Below are 14,317 nucleotides of genomic sequence, written 5' to 3'. Positions count from 1 at the left end.
CCGACAGTTACAGCGACACCATCTTACAGTCGACAAAGCCTTTGTCAAACCTCTGTACGAATAAATGTACGGGGAAAAAAACATTACTAGAGGAATGCAAATCAGCATAACCCCCCCCCCCCCTCCCCAACACACACAGGCACAAACGCAGCGCGCACACACAAACCCCCCAGCGCCCCAACCCACTCTCCCCTCCAGCCTCCGTTCCAGACCATCCAAATTCCACCATGCCTCCCTAAGCCTCTCTCTGGCCTCCCGGTCGCCTCCCCCGGCCCAGACCCTTGTTACCCTCTCCTGCGAGGCTTGATGTCGATAGGCTTGTTGGTGGCGTACGGAGAGCCGTTGGAGCAGGCATGCCGATAACGGGCTATCCTCTCCAGGGAGAGATACTCAGAGTTGGCGGGCAAGCTCATCTTCCTGGGCGCGCTCGCTCGCACACACACACACGCACACACACTGCAGGCACGGAGGCTGAGGGAGAAAAAGAGGAAGGAGACATGGAGGGAGCAGCCTGATAAGGCTGACGGAAGGAAGGAAGGAGGGGTGTTTGATAGAGGGTGGGAAAGAGTAGAAAGAGAGAGGGTAAATGGAGTGGGAGAGAGCTACGCTGATTGGGGGCGAGTGAGTGAGAGAAGGGGGGCGGGGGGGAGTACGAGAAAGAGGCAGCGAGTGAGAGAGAGAGAGAGAGAGAGAGAGAGAGAGGGAAAAAGAGAAAACGAAAAAGGGAGAGAGAATGAGAGATTAAAGACAGAGGGAAAGGGAGACACGTGAGAGAGAGAAAGAGAGAGGGAGAGAAGGAGAGAAAGAGAGAGAGAGAGAGAGAGAGAGAGAGAGAGGGAGAGAAGGAGAAAGAGACAGAGAGAGAGAGAGAGAGAGAGAGAGAGAGAGTGAGAGAGAGAGAGAGAGAGAGAGAGAGAGAGAGAGAGAGAGAGAGAGAGAGAGAGAGAGAGAGAGAGAGAGAGAGAAAGGAAGAAAGAAAGTGAAGGAGAAAGGGAAAGAGAGAGTTGAGAAGACAGAGAGTAAAAGGAGATGCAGAAACCCTCTCTGGGGGAGGAATACAGTACTATAAGGTTGAGTAATCTCAGATGCACAGAATGTAGCAGCAGTAGCAGGATCCTAATGAATAGAGAGCCTGCTATCTGTTTAGACTACTGATCATAAGAACACTTTACAAATAATACATACAGCCCACCAAGGGAGCATTGCAGACAGACTCGTGTATTACATGTATTTGAATGGATTACACTCAAAAATTAGGTTTTAATGTTTGGGTGGCCAGGACAAATTGAGTTGCTGTCTTACTCATGTGTAGCGGCACATATAGTCACTGCATCAATCCTTGCTATTTCTCTTCTCATACAGCACACATTTGATTTGAACTGAAGCCCTGGATGTTCACCTCTCTGAACTAGATCTATCCAGCCAAGGAATAAAGAATGTCCACGCCACATTGTTTTCTGAAACTGAAAAACACACTCCAGAATGAGTATATAGAAATTGCATAGGTTGGGAAAAATATTTTCACCCCACAATTTAAGAAGATTGAGAATGACTGAGATGAGGCCTACCAGGGGTTGAAAAGATCTGTAAAAGCTATAACCAACCACTAGAAGGAGTCAGAGGTACATATGTTAAGGTAGAAATACAGATATTACCAATGCCTTTAACAAGCACCAGGGGGCACTATCCTCCACAACAAAACCAGCGTGATGGCTGAACAACACAGACACAAACACATACATACAGACACACACACACACACACACACAGATAGACACACGCACACACCACAGTGCAGCAGAGTGTGTCGATGTCCTGGCCCCTGCCCAGCGCTGACAGCACCTGAGTTAGCAGCAGGTGACACCCGCTCCCTGATGGCTGAGACAAAGTCACAGATGCAAGTCTGAACACATCGCAACCTCCACTGTACGTTCCCTATTCTTTCTGTCACACACAAACACACAATCACACACGCCAGTCACCAGAGGCCTGGCGGCCACACACCATCACAGACAGCGACGAGGTGTAACACCATTCCAGGGGAGGGTGGGGCTTTTTGTCATAACGGTGTCTCTGGAGCCAGCAGACACGCAGAGCTTCCACAGAGACAAAATAGACTCAAACAGACACGAGCTGTCAGAAAACTCGGTGGAAACTTTCGTCGTGTTCACAAAGGCAGCAGCGAAGCATTCAACACTGCAAACGGTCAACGTTGTGTGGGTCTCGACAAAGTTTGAAGCTATGTGCGGCTAACTAGCTAAGTAGCTATGTGCGTAAGGGATTAGCTTCCTGTTTTTCATTGTCTGGTTGACATTAAACAGACGAAAAGGGAAGGATGGCCAAGCTAGCACCATGTAGCTTCTGCACTTTTGTTTAAATCTCAGCAATCATACAAACATGTATTATGTGGCACTGGGACGATTATAGACAGCAAGAATATGGAGCTTCTATGTCCACATGGGACCTTCTGATTGGCTGAAGTGCCCCCAAACAGTTGGAACCTTTCTTAACTTTCACAATACTCGTTCTCACCACACCGTGCCGCTCGCCGGGGTAATTAGTTCAATGTGTGAAGGTGTCTTAAGTAGTTTGTCACCAACAAAGCCTCTGTAGGTCAGTGACCTCTTAAGAGCTTCGATACAATCTACCGCAACCTAGGAGCGAGCGAAGTAGACACCGAGAGGATAGCAGAGGAGTGGGAGAGGGAGCGAGTTTAGAACGTACATTTCATTTAGATCCCAACCGTACGGTACTTGGCCCACAACTACAGCTTCCTGACCAAAGAGGGCGCTTGACCTCGCATTCTAAAACCATCCAAAAGAGAGAGGGAGAGAAACTCGGGGAGAGAAAAAGACAGAGAGACAGACAGAGATGAGAGCTATGGAGATGGAGAGAGAATTGCGAGTCTATTATCAAGTGAGGTAGGGGGGTCGAGCATGGCTGATGAAACAGAGAGTTCGGCACTGGAGGGGTGGGCGGAGCAGGGACACACTGTTTAATATGCATCCTGGGGCATTTGAGTTCTGTTCTCTTCGACATTGCTCCCTCATTAGCATCATGCAGAGAGCAGGGGGCGGGGCCTATACCTTGATACAGCTGGCGGGATTCAAAGTCAGGGGATTTGATTGGCCAGCCGGACTGAATAGTGATGAATGGTGTGGTTGCCTGGCAGAGAGCTGGCAGATCTCCCTCTACAAACCATGCTTCATTGGTCGAGGAGGATGTGAGGGCCTGATCACATGTCCTTACACACCTGCTCAGAAGAGAACGGGTCCTTCTGCATGTTGCACATCAGGATACCACATTGCACCAAAAACAAAACCCCAGTGATTTCTTGATGCTGTAGAGCGTATACTGTAGTGGTGGGATTTTCAATAGGTTGTATGTTGCGTGTGCTGTTTATAGGAGGGAAACTTCTAAGAATGATGTCATTTACTACCATTTAATAAAATCAAATAACTGGAGTGACAACGTTATAGTCAAAGTAGCTACATAGGTACAGCTATGCAGCTACACTTTATTGTACTTAAATTGTATTTTAAGCATTAAGTTATTACACAAGTGAGACTTGGTATTAAGGAACGTTCCAGGGGTAAATGGATGGCAACATTGATCTTGCTTTCTCAGCCTATAACTAGTCCTTTTAAACATTTACAAACCTCTCACAGTGCCTTCTCAGACTTTTGTAATAATAATTAATAGCCCACAACGTAAATTTGTGAATGTGTCCCTGGCCCTTTAAGAGGTGTCTTAAAGGGACTTTGGGGTCTGAAATAGCCAAACTGGAGAACTGCGTGTCGGAGCCTGGGACGAGCACCCTGGTTGTCGTGGTGACCAGATCCTTTCAGTCAGTTCCTCTTTATCTTCCGAGCTCTCCATCCTTCCTTCATGCGCATGTTTGTAGACTCGTTTCCATGGCGAAATGGCAGCATTCGGAAGGGCAGGTAGGTCCTGATAGCCAATCAGGCTTCAGTTGCTAGGAGACGGCCGCAGGTTTAATAAGCAGTTTTAATGGAAAAAAGAATGCCCCTTGCCTTAGTCTCGTCTAGCTAGTGGGCTATATATATATATATATATATATATATATATATATATCTTTGTGTGAACCCAAAATATAAATTCCCTGTCAAATTCAAACCTTGATATCTTTCCATTCATTTTGTCAACATAGATATCTTTCAACTCATTTAGTCAGGACAGGCATTTTTAAAAATGGACTTTCACTCTGAAGTAGAAGAAAGGATTCTGACCTAACTAGTCACGACAGCAGTGTATTATTCATGCCAGATGTACTCTATATCTTAGCTGGATGGACCAGCTATCAGCCTGCCTCTCAGAGTCACTGATGCACACGGTATGCCAACGTGCCCACTGCAAGGATACAAGGGCCACTTTCACTAACTGAGAGAGCGAGGCAGACTTAGGCTGATGCATCGCGGTGTACTGTATAAAACCTGCAAATCTCATATCGCTTCCTGTGAATTTTGCTATCTCCTCCCCTACCTGTTGCACATGAGAAGATCCTTCAGAAAATAGTCATTAACTTGAGTCATTGTTGTCGGGGCCCATGCCGTGCATCATCTGCGGATGGGTAATCCCAAATCCAGCAACATAACGGAGTCAAAAAAGAAAGACTACTTCTACAACAGTACACTAAACTATACTATAGGGAGTCAGATGGCTGAGCGGTGAGGGAGTCGGGCTAGTAATCTGAAGGTTGCCAGTTCGATTCCCAGCCGTGCTAAGTCGCTCTGGATAAGAGCATGAATGAAGCATCGCCTCCGGATTTTGCGTACTCTCACATCCCTCGTGTATCAAAGAAAGGTGGTGGTGTTGCTATGATATATAAAGCTAGCTTCAACCTCAGCCTAAAATCTGTAAATACCTTTAAATCATTTGAAATAATTTGCATGAAACCACCAACTATTTTAAAAAGGAATAATGGTACTACTCCTGGCCCCCCTCCCTCATTTTGTATAGTTACTCTATACCGGCCCCCCGGCCCGTATTCCCTCTTCCTGGAGGAATTTGCAGATATTAGTGCTGATCTTGTGACATATACTGATAACGTCTTGATTATGGGTGATTTTAACATTCATGTGGATGACCCAAAAGATCCTTTAAGTAAGGCATTTACTGCTCTAATGTATTCCACTGGTCTCACTCAGGTGGTTTCCAAACCTACCCATCTTCACTCGCATACATTGGATTTAGTTCTCACGCGGGGAATCAAGATTAGTGACGTCATTGTCCACCCCCACAATCCTATATTATCAGACCATTGCCTGGTCACCTTCAAAATGGACCTCTGCCAGACCCTTGGAGGCACTAAGAATATTTCTACTAGCCGCTGCATAACCCCAAACACAGCTCTGGAACTGGCTAATATTCTACCCGCTGCACTAGAAGTCCTTGACGTCCCAAATAAATCATTAAATACTAAAACGAGGGATCTGAATTTGGTTCTTCAGCTATCCCTAGACTCTGTTGCCCCTCTCAAACCAAGGAAAAGAAAGGACAAGAAGCTCCATGGTATTCAGAGGAAACCCGCACTCTTAAGAGGTCCACTAGAAAACTAGAACATAAGTGGCGTACCACTAAATTGGAGGTTTTCCGCCTGGCCTGGAAGGACAGCCTAATGGAGTACAAGCAAGTCCTCATCAGGTCCAGATCAGAATATTTCTCTAGGTTGATTAGTAAGAACAAATACAACACTACGTTCCTATTTGATACTGTTGCAAATCTCACTAAGAAAAGTACACTCTGTGTTAGTTCAGATTTCTCTCCCAATGATTTCTTAGATTTCTTTGACCAAAAATCTATGCAATAAGGGACAAACTACAGACTAGTCCTGGAGGAGTGGCCATCAACACTGAACTTTCCCCTATACCAAGCATGCTGCATGTTGAGGCTCTCACTCACTTTAACCCTATTTCTATGGAAGCGTTCATCGAGCTGATAGACTCCTCGAAACCCACTAGCTGCCTTCTCGACCCCCTCCCTGCCAAACTCTGTAGGGAACTTCTCCCTATTATTGGACCACCCATGCTTAGTATTATTAATGAATCTATTGTAATTGGCCAAGTCCCCAACGATTTCAAACAAGCTATTATTAAGCCCCTTCTTAAAAAAACAAATCTGGATCCAGGTTGTCTTAGCAACTACAGGCCAATTTCAAATTTGCCATTTCTCTCCAAAATTTTAGAGAAGGCTGTGGCACAACAGCTCACTGAGCACCTCTCCTCAAATCAGCTTTATGAACCTCTCCTGTCTGGATTTCGTCTCAGTTTTAGGCCCTCTGTTATTTTCACTCTATATGCTGCCTTTAGGAAACATAATTAGAAGCTCTGGGGTAAATTTTCACTGTTATGCAGATGATACTCAGCTATATATGTCTATAAAGTCTGGAGAATTTCCAAATGCTATGGAAAAATGTGTTTCTAGGTTGAATTTTTCCAATCTGACCTTAGACCTAGATGGCGTCAAAGTCTCTCAAAGCCAGCTAGTAAAAAATTTAGGAGTCACAATGGACCCAGACCTTTCGTTTGAGTACCATATTAAGCAAATTACCAGAACTGCATTTTTCCATCTACTTAATATTGCCAAAATACGAAAATCTCTCTCAAAGGATGATGTCGAAAAACTAATACATGCATTTGTTACGTCCCGATTGGACTATTGCAATGTGTTGTTCTCTGGCCTCCCAATTACCCACCTAAAAAATTTACAGCGGGTGCAAAATGCTGCTGCTAGACTATTGACCAGAACAAGAAAGTTTGATCACATAACATCTACTCTTGTCTCTCTACACTGGCTCCCTATCCAAGCCAGAGCTGACTTCAAAGTTCTACTACTAACCTACAAATCTCTGCATGGATTGGCACCACTGTACATATCCGGTCTCCTTGCACCCTATTGCCCCGCAAGGACACTTAGATCTCAAGATGCCGGCTATCTGGTGGTTCCCAAAATTAAGAAAAAAACAGCTGGAGGTAGGGTGTTCTCATATAGAGCACCTCTTCTCTGGAACAAATTACCCGTCTCAATTAAGGAGTCTGATACTGTTTCGACATTTAAAATTAGGTTAAAAACGTTATTGTTTAGTCAATTCTACGACTGTTAAAGGTAAGTATGTTACTAGTTGGAGGCAACGGGGGACGGGTTGTTTCCATCCTTATTCTATAAGTTTAACTTACTTTAGAGTTCTCTTCCCCTGGAACAGATTTCATGTTCCAAACGAGGGGGGCTGTCGCTGTCTTGGTGTGTGGGGTTGCATCAAATTCCACTTTTTTGCTCTGTTAAATTGCTGCACCAGTCCACACTTGACCGGTGGGGATCTCATTCTTATTATTATAATGACTGTAACTGTTAGCTGCTCCTGGCATTCTCTAATCCCTGCTCTCCTCTCTCTGTCCCCCCCCCACACACATCCCTTGTGGTGTGGGGGGTTTGAGTTGTCAGCACCTGCCTGGTCGTCGGTCAGCCAACGCTGGACCTGGTCGCGAGTCTCCCGGTCCTGTCCTACATCTATAAAGTTGAACAATGGATTTTGGTGTTTCAAAACCCATCGACACTGTATGACTATGTTTAGTCTGTGTTCTGCTCCTCTCTCTCACCAACCGTCTCTGGAGGAGGGGATCCCTCTCTGAATTGCTCCTCCCAAGGTTTCTTCCATTTTCTTTCTCCTGTTGAGAGTTTTTTGGGAGTTTTTCCTTGTCTTCCTTGAGGGTTTAGGTTGGTTGAGGGGCAGTTCTATGGGCGTATGTGAAGCCCTCTGTGACATGCTTGCGTGTAAAAAGGGCTATACAAATAAATTTGATTTGATTTGAAGAGCGTCTGCTAAATGTCTAAATGTATCCACTAAAATGCAACAGGGGCTTCACCACTTAACCCAATGCCCTATTGATACAGTGGGACAAACATCTTGTCCCCCATCAACTAAACCCTTAACGGTTTACACCAGTAGGTGACGTGGGATTGGATTTAGGGCTGAGTGGGCCAGGCTTATGACCGTCATGTTGACACAGGCTATGTGTTGATCCCGCAGAATTAGTCGGGATTCACAATGATATTTTGGGGACTGAGACAAGGAAGATCTGTGTTTAGAAGTCTTGATGCGAGGTGTCACCATGGACAGCTTCAAAACCACGTCCTTGTTGCGTCTAATCCAGTGTCTCAAAAGATGATTACTAGTACGCTGTTGTGTGGTTAAACCAGCTATTCCTGAGTTTGTTCTTTTGACATGCAGACCGATCTCCCAGCTTTCTCTTCCATCCTATGGGTCAGAGTGCTGTGGTTGTGTTGAGAGCCTCCTGGTATCACTGTTGTGCTTTGATATCTCAAAGCAGCTTTAAGTGCTCCATAGATCATCTGAAACTCAACTACTGTACACACACACGCGCACACGCACGCACGCACAAGCCTTGTTCGCAGTAGATTGGTGGAATTGAAATAGAGATTTATGTACACATGCACACACACATATGCACACTGCAGAGGCAGCACATGGTATTGCTAATAGGTTTAGTCTGGACCCTGGTCCAGTGATGTCACAGTAATCCCAGTTTAAAACCTCAGTGACATCATCATGGAGTGGTGTTACTAAGTGAGTGGATGAGGCGGTAGAACACTGTGTCGGTGTGTGTGTGCGTGTGTCTGTGTGCGTGTTGGGGGGTGCCACCGGTCGAGGATTCCCTCTCCAGAGATTATCCAGGTAAATCTATCTGTCCAACGTCCATAGGGGGTGGACCTTGAGCATCACTATGACGGCCATAATAATACTGTCATCAGCAGAGCCGGGTGTCAGTAGAACATCATCCTCATCATTAGCCTGTTCCTGCCCCTCTGTCTGTGGAGAATATTACAACACATCCAATGATGTCACACACACACACACACACACACACACACACACACACAGTACTATATCACTATATAAAATTTGAATAAACTCTAAACGCAATACGTTAACATTGGTAAAAGTTACTATCATTTATGTGTGAGTTTGTTGCTGCGTGTGTGTGTGTCTTTGTGTATCTGTAATTAACCGTCTGGTAGATTCCCCAGTACGGATTAGCTGGAATTTTTATATTAGTAAACCCTGCCTACATGGTGTGCGCTTGTGTGTGTATGTGTGTGTGTGTGTGTGTGTAATGGGGAACTCTCTCTCCTAGAATAAGCCATAATAAGCTCTCAGAAAACTACTGATACCCATTGCCGTCATCACAGCCATAGTAAATGCGGTCCTGTCATCTCATAAACAAGTTATTCAAGGTCATCTACAGGTAAAGAGCTACACTATGTCCAAGACTCCAGATTGCCCTGCTCTTTGAGTGAATGGTCAGCTAGCCTGTAAATAAAGGTTCTAGTCAAGTTGCGGCGCTGGCTATAGCCCACCTAAAATAGTCAATCTATTGGGTATGGATTTTAAATTGCACAATTACATAAAATCACTCAAACAAGCCGGAAAAGGAGCAAGATATCTGTTCAAAAACAGTGTTCCACAATGGGTAAATTGGGGTACAACTTTTCACAGAAATATTGCCCCGAAAAAAGCATTCCAACATTGTGTCTCCTGTTCACCCCTGGTCCTGAAGTACAGAACCAGGGGTGAAACAAATCAAGTGCATCTACTGTAAAGTACTGTGTTTGAAAAGAGCATCTGAGTTCTGACCTTCGGACCTTGTTGACATCACAGGAACTACCAGCCAGTCTGGAGCAAATTTCTCCAGCTCTCAACTTAATCTATCTGTTATGACTCACCTAGCCTTGGGTCTCTTTCCGTATCGTACACAACCAGGGGTCAGGACCCCCTCTGAGACCTGCTGCTCTGGAACAAGACTGCATCTTTTTGTCGAGTTAGAGGCATTTGTTTTCTGCCTGTGGCGTTACTTCGCACGACCGGTCAGTCACCTCAGGAAAGGCTTGGCGTGATACGATCTGGCTTGCCCGAGACATTGTTTGTGTCTAATAGTGAAGAACTGTACAGTAAGCACACACGCACACACTGCACACACACACATAAAACACACGACCACACCGTACTCAAAGACTCGAAATGTTTACTGGTGCGTCGCACAGGAGAGTTAGATGCTAGCTCGCTGAGAGAGACCAACTGAGAGAAAACTCACCAAATCCAGCGCCGGAATCACATAGCACCAGCCCTGGGGCCCCGCCCCGCCCCATCCAGCCAAGCCCCAGACCGGCCCCAGACTCAGCCTCCCCATCCAAAAGCCCCCCCCCCCCCCCCCCCCCCCCCCCCCCCTCCCCCCAACCACCTCTGACAGCAGTGAAGTGCACGTAGCATTCTTATTGATCTGCCTGTCTTGTCGCTTCTGTTCCGGAGACACAGAGAAGATTGAATGTTCCATCTTCCAGCTGCTACCGTAGGGGGAGGGAACGAATGTGTGTGTGTGCGTGCGTGTCTGTGTGTGTGTGTGTGTGTGTGAGAGAGAGAGAGAGAGAGAGAGACAGAGAAACAGAGAGAGAGAGAGATACAAGAAGAGACAGAGCAAGAGACAAATATAACCCGACTGAAATGAATGAAAATAAATGGATATTCAAGAGCAATCTGAGATCATGTACATCTCGGGACAAGGCAGTGGTCGTCCTCTGAAAGACGGTGCAATGCATCATAGTGAGACACTGGTGAAATGATCGACATTGAAACAGCACTCTGCGCACTGCTCCGAAAATGGATCACACTCTGCCTATGGTATGGTGTGGTCTGTGTGCGGTATGCCAGAAGGAAAAAACGAAGAGAGCTCTTCTCATTCATGTTGAAGACCAAGCCAAGAGAAACCCTCCATAACTGCCGGCATGAGAAACGCCTATGTGTTTGAGCGAGAGATTCCTTGCGTCTTCACTGCAGATTAAACGGATCTCCTCTCATCCAGCCTTCTCTCCTCTCCTTACGCCTCTCCTGCCCTTTCCTCTACTCTCTTCTCCTCCCCCCCCCCTCCCCTCCCCCCCCCTCCTTTCCTTCTCATCCCCGGAAGAGAGTGAGGGACAAAGAGAGAACGAGAGAGAGAGGACAGCGTGAAAGAGAGAGAGGGACAAAGAGAGAACGAGAGAGAGAGAGGACAGTGTGAAAGCGAGAGAGAGAAAGAGAGAGAGAGAGAGAGAGAGAGTGAGGGACTAAGAGAGGGAGAGAGAGAGAAAGGGAGAGGGGATGTGAGAGAAGGAGGTGGGGAGATGTCGAAGGAGCCTCACATCTGGTGTGTGTGCTGGTGCCAGCCATGAAGGACTGACTCACAGGATGAAGAAGAGAGAACATGTGCCGCTCAAATTGTCTTTTTGGATAGCCCACAATCCTGTCAACATAACTAGACCGGCAAAACAACGCAATACAAAAGAACCTACACATAGAGCAAACGCTTGGTAAACAATAGGTTGGCAGGGTGGTTGGAATAGCAGAAAAAAGCAGCAGGTATAACTTTCCTAATGCAGAATGGGCTGGTGTACGCTGATTTCAAATTCAGTGCTGTGCTCCAGAGTGTGTTTGGTCGAGGGCTCTATCAGTAGAAGTACAGTTCCATGTCATGCTGTGTGTGTATGTAGCGAAACACCCAGAATAGAGACCACCCTTGATAAGGGTGTGTGCGTCACAAGCAGGACATCGGTGTGACAGAGATGAATGCCGCAGGAGAGAGGGAAAGCCGAACACACACATTCTCTATCTCTCACACGCTCTCTTCTCTCTCTCTCTCTCTTTCTCTCTCACACACACACACACACAAACTAACACACACACGGTCACCGCAGGGCCTGTGTGTGTGAGTGTGTGAGTGATGACTTTGTCTCACGGAGGCTAAGATTCTGGCAGCAGCCCTCCTCCATCTCCAAAAAGCCCATTTTCAAACCTCTACCTCCAGGTCCCTGGGAAGTAACCCAGGGAGCGGCAAAGTAATTTAAGTTTGGGTATAGTTGAACCTGCCTTGGAATCAATGGCACTGGAACACAGACCACCTCTATCTTATCAAGGAGAGATAGAAAGAGAGAGAGAGACAGAGAGAGAGACAGAGAGACAGAGAGAGAGAGAGCGAGAGAGACAGCGAGAGAGAGAGACAGAGAAAAGACCCTGACGATCTCACCTGGATCCGTCTCTGTATAAATCACCCCCCTGAGAACCAGGCCCACTGGGTTTACCTCATAGATCCGGCCTTGATTCATACGGCTGGGCACCAGCTTAAGGCCCGCCGTATGAAATCACTCCAGTGTATCCTGCCCTGCCCATGACAGTCCCCACCGTTTCCCATAGAGCCATGGCCCATCACCAAGCCAATCAAGGGGACGTTTGTCAAAGCTATCGAAGCTTTATCCAAGGGGATGTTGCAGTGCTGTTCATTGTGTCAATGGGTCACATCAAGTCTCTGTGTGGCAGGTGAGGAAATATCACTGGCGCCTGGAGTTAGGTCATCTGTGAACGTGTACACCGACAATATGAGATGTCATGCGCATGGGTGACAAATCAACTGGATGTTTACACAATATGAGCCCCGCCACGCTCTTTGGTCGGTAGCTCCCAACGAACCTTTTACGTTTGACGTTGTCGTCCTCCAATCTCGTACTGCGCTCGACAACCGCTGGTTACAAGGACGAGTTCGGCTCTTTGTCATGGAGGAGACTCAAAGTAAACTGTCATCTCCTGACTGTGTGTATATATATCGCGCGCGCGCGTGTGTGTGTCTGTCCGTGTGTCTGTGTAGCAGCGCGCCCGTGACAGTGGCGTCGTGACAGTGTGCTGCGCTGTGCATCCGGGCCGAGGAGGACTGGGATCGTGTAACTCGGGCAGGAAGCCGCTCGTCTTCCTCTTCTGCCTGGGAGGTAGACAGCCCCTTCAGGGCCGCGTCCTTCTGCGGACAATCAATGAGGACGCTCGCAGCGACGGCTCCTCGCCGTCATATCCTTGCACCGTATCAATGCCAGCCACAAACCCAACAACGCAGGTAAGGTGGCAGGGGCCAGGCGGCGCTATATCTTTTTTTATTTCCAAAGATTTCAAAGTGACCGTCTGATTTGTGTTTGGTCGTGTGCGTGCGTGTGCGTGTAATGGTACATACTCCAGGGAGTGTCTGAGACAGAGAGGAAGCTGAAAGTCCATTATCAAGGAACGATGAATAATACAGAGCCATCTGAAGGCTTGTCAGTGTCCACCTACACCCAGACTCACACACACACACACGATGGGAGCTGTAGGAAATCCACCCTCAGCCACAAGCAACTGGAACACAGATAGGTTCTGACAGCTCCGCTTGTCTGAATCTCTCATAAATGAGAGTTGTGCTCTGACAAGCGTCACTGTGTTGACAACTCGTCTCAACATCGTCAATGTATTGGCCCTATCCAACCCCAAAACTGCTAAGACAGAACCATGAAAACAAAGCTACTGATTAGATCAATTCTACCGTACTCTACTGTGGCAAAACAATATAAGCTTTCATCATGACCATATGATCCAAATATCTATTAAAAGATCACACATTGTACATTATTACCCCAATGTACACCACAGTAATGAAGTGAACAGACTCTCAATGTATTTTGCTTACTCTGTGTATTGCACCATCATTACTGGGGGCAAAATGATAAGCCAGAATAAATACACATTTGAGAGAGTGTCCCCACACATATACACATGTGTGTGTATATGTGTGGGTGCACGTGCGTGTATAATCCCCTACTGTGTTGATAGAATAGCAAGAGAAAGAGAGAGATGTTTTGGTGTGTTTCTGTTTATGCAGCTACCAGTGGATTAGCAAGGAACATTCCGCATGGCCGTTCCCTCCAAAGACAGGCCCATGTATTCCCTTCTCTGTGGAGAGCTCAGCTGTTGCCCTTGTAGCCCTTCAGCCTTAGCCTCATCCCCAGCCTCTACCTCTGTACCAGCCCATCCTCACCCCCAGCCCCAACCGCAACCCCAACCTCGGCCTCAGGTTCAACCTTGTTTGCAGTAAAGGCCAGGGTCCCATGACTCCGTCCCCTCCCCACTAATTGAATTCTGATTAATCAAACAATGGATCTCCACGGTCCGACCGTCGACGTGGAGGCCTTTGTAAACGCCACAGTCTAAACGGCAGTGTGGGCCTCGGCCAGGGCTTACTCGTGACGGCTGAAGCAGCTCAGCTGGCCGAACATGCCCATGAACCAGAGCAAGCTCTGTGCCCAGCTCAGCGTGGGCTACAGCATGCGCCTCAGCCAGGCTGACATTTCAACTCACCCTGCAGACACTTCAGTCACGGCTCACTTTATCTGGTCAAGTTAGGGGAGGGAAGGAGAGGGGGAAGATCCGAGAAGGAAGAGAGAGGAGAGTCTGGAA

General features: G+C 47.0%; 1 protein-coding gene across 2 annotated transcripts in view; it reads right to left on the bottom strand.

Moving 5' to 3' along the window:
* pde4d (phosphodiesterase 4D, cAMP-specific) overlaps positions 1–14,317 on the bottom strand; it is a 107,450-nt gene that overhangs the window by 33,911 nt on the left and 59,222 nt on the right. The window lies entirely within an intron of this gene.

The sequence above is a fragment of the Osmerus mordax genome, chromosome 28 (assembly GCF_038355195.1).
Source record: "Osmerus mordax isolate fOsmMor3 chromosome 28, fOsmMor3.pri, whole genome shotgun sequence".
In the NCBI taxonomy this organism is placed as follows: domain Eukaryota; kingdom Metazoa; phylum Chordata; class Actinopteri; order Osmeriformes; family Osmeridae; genus Osmerus; species Osmerus mordax.
This window is presented reverse-complemented; position numbering and strand designations above follow the sequence as displayed.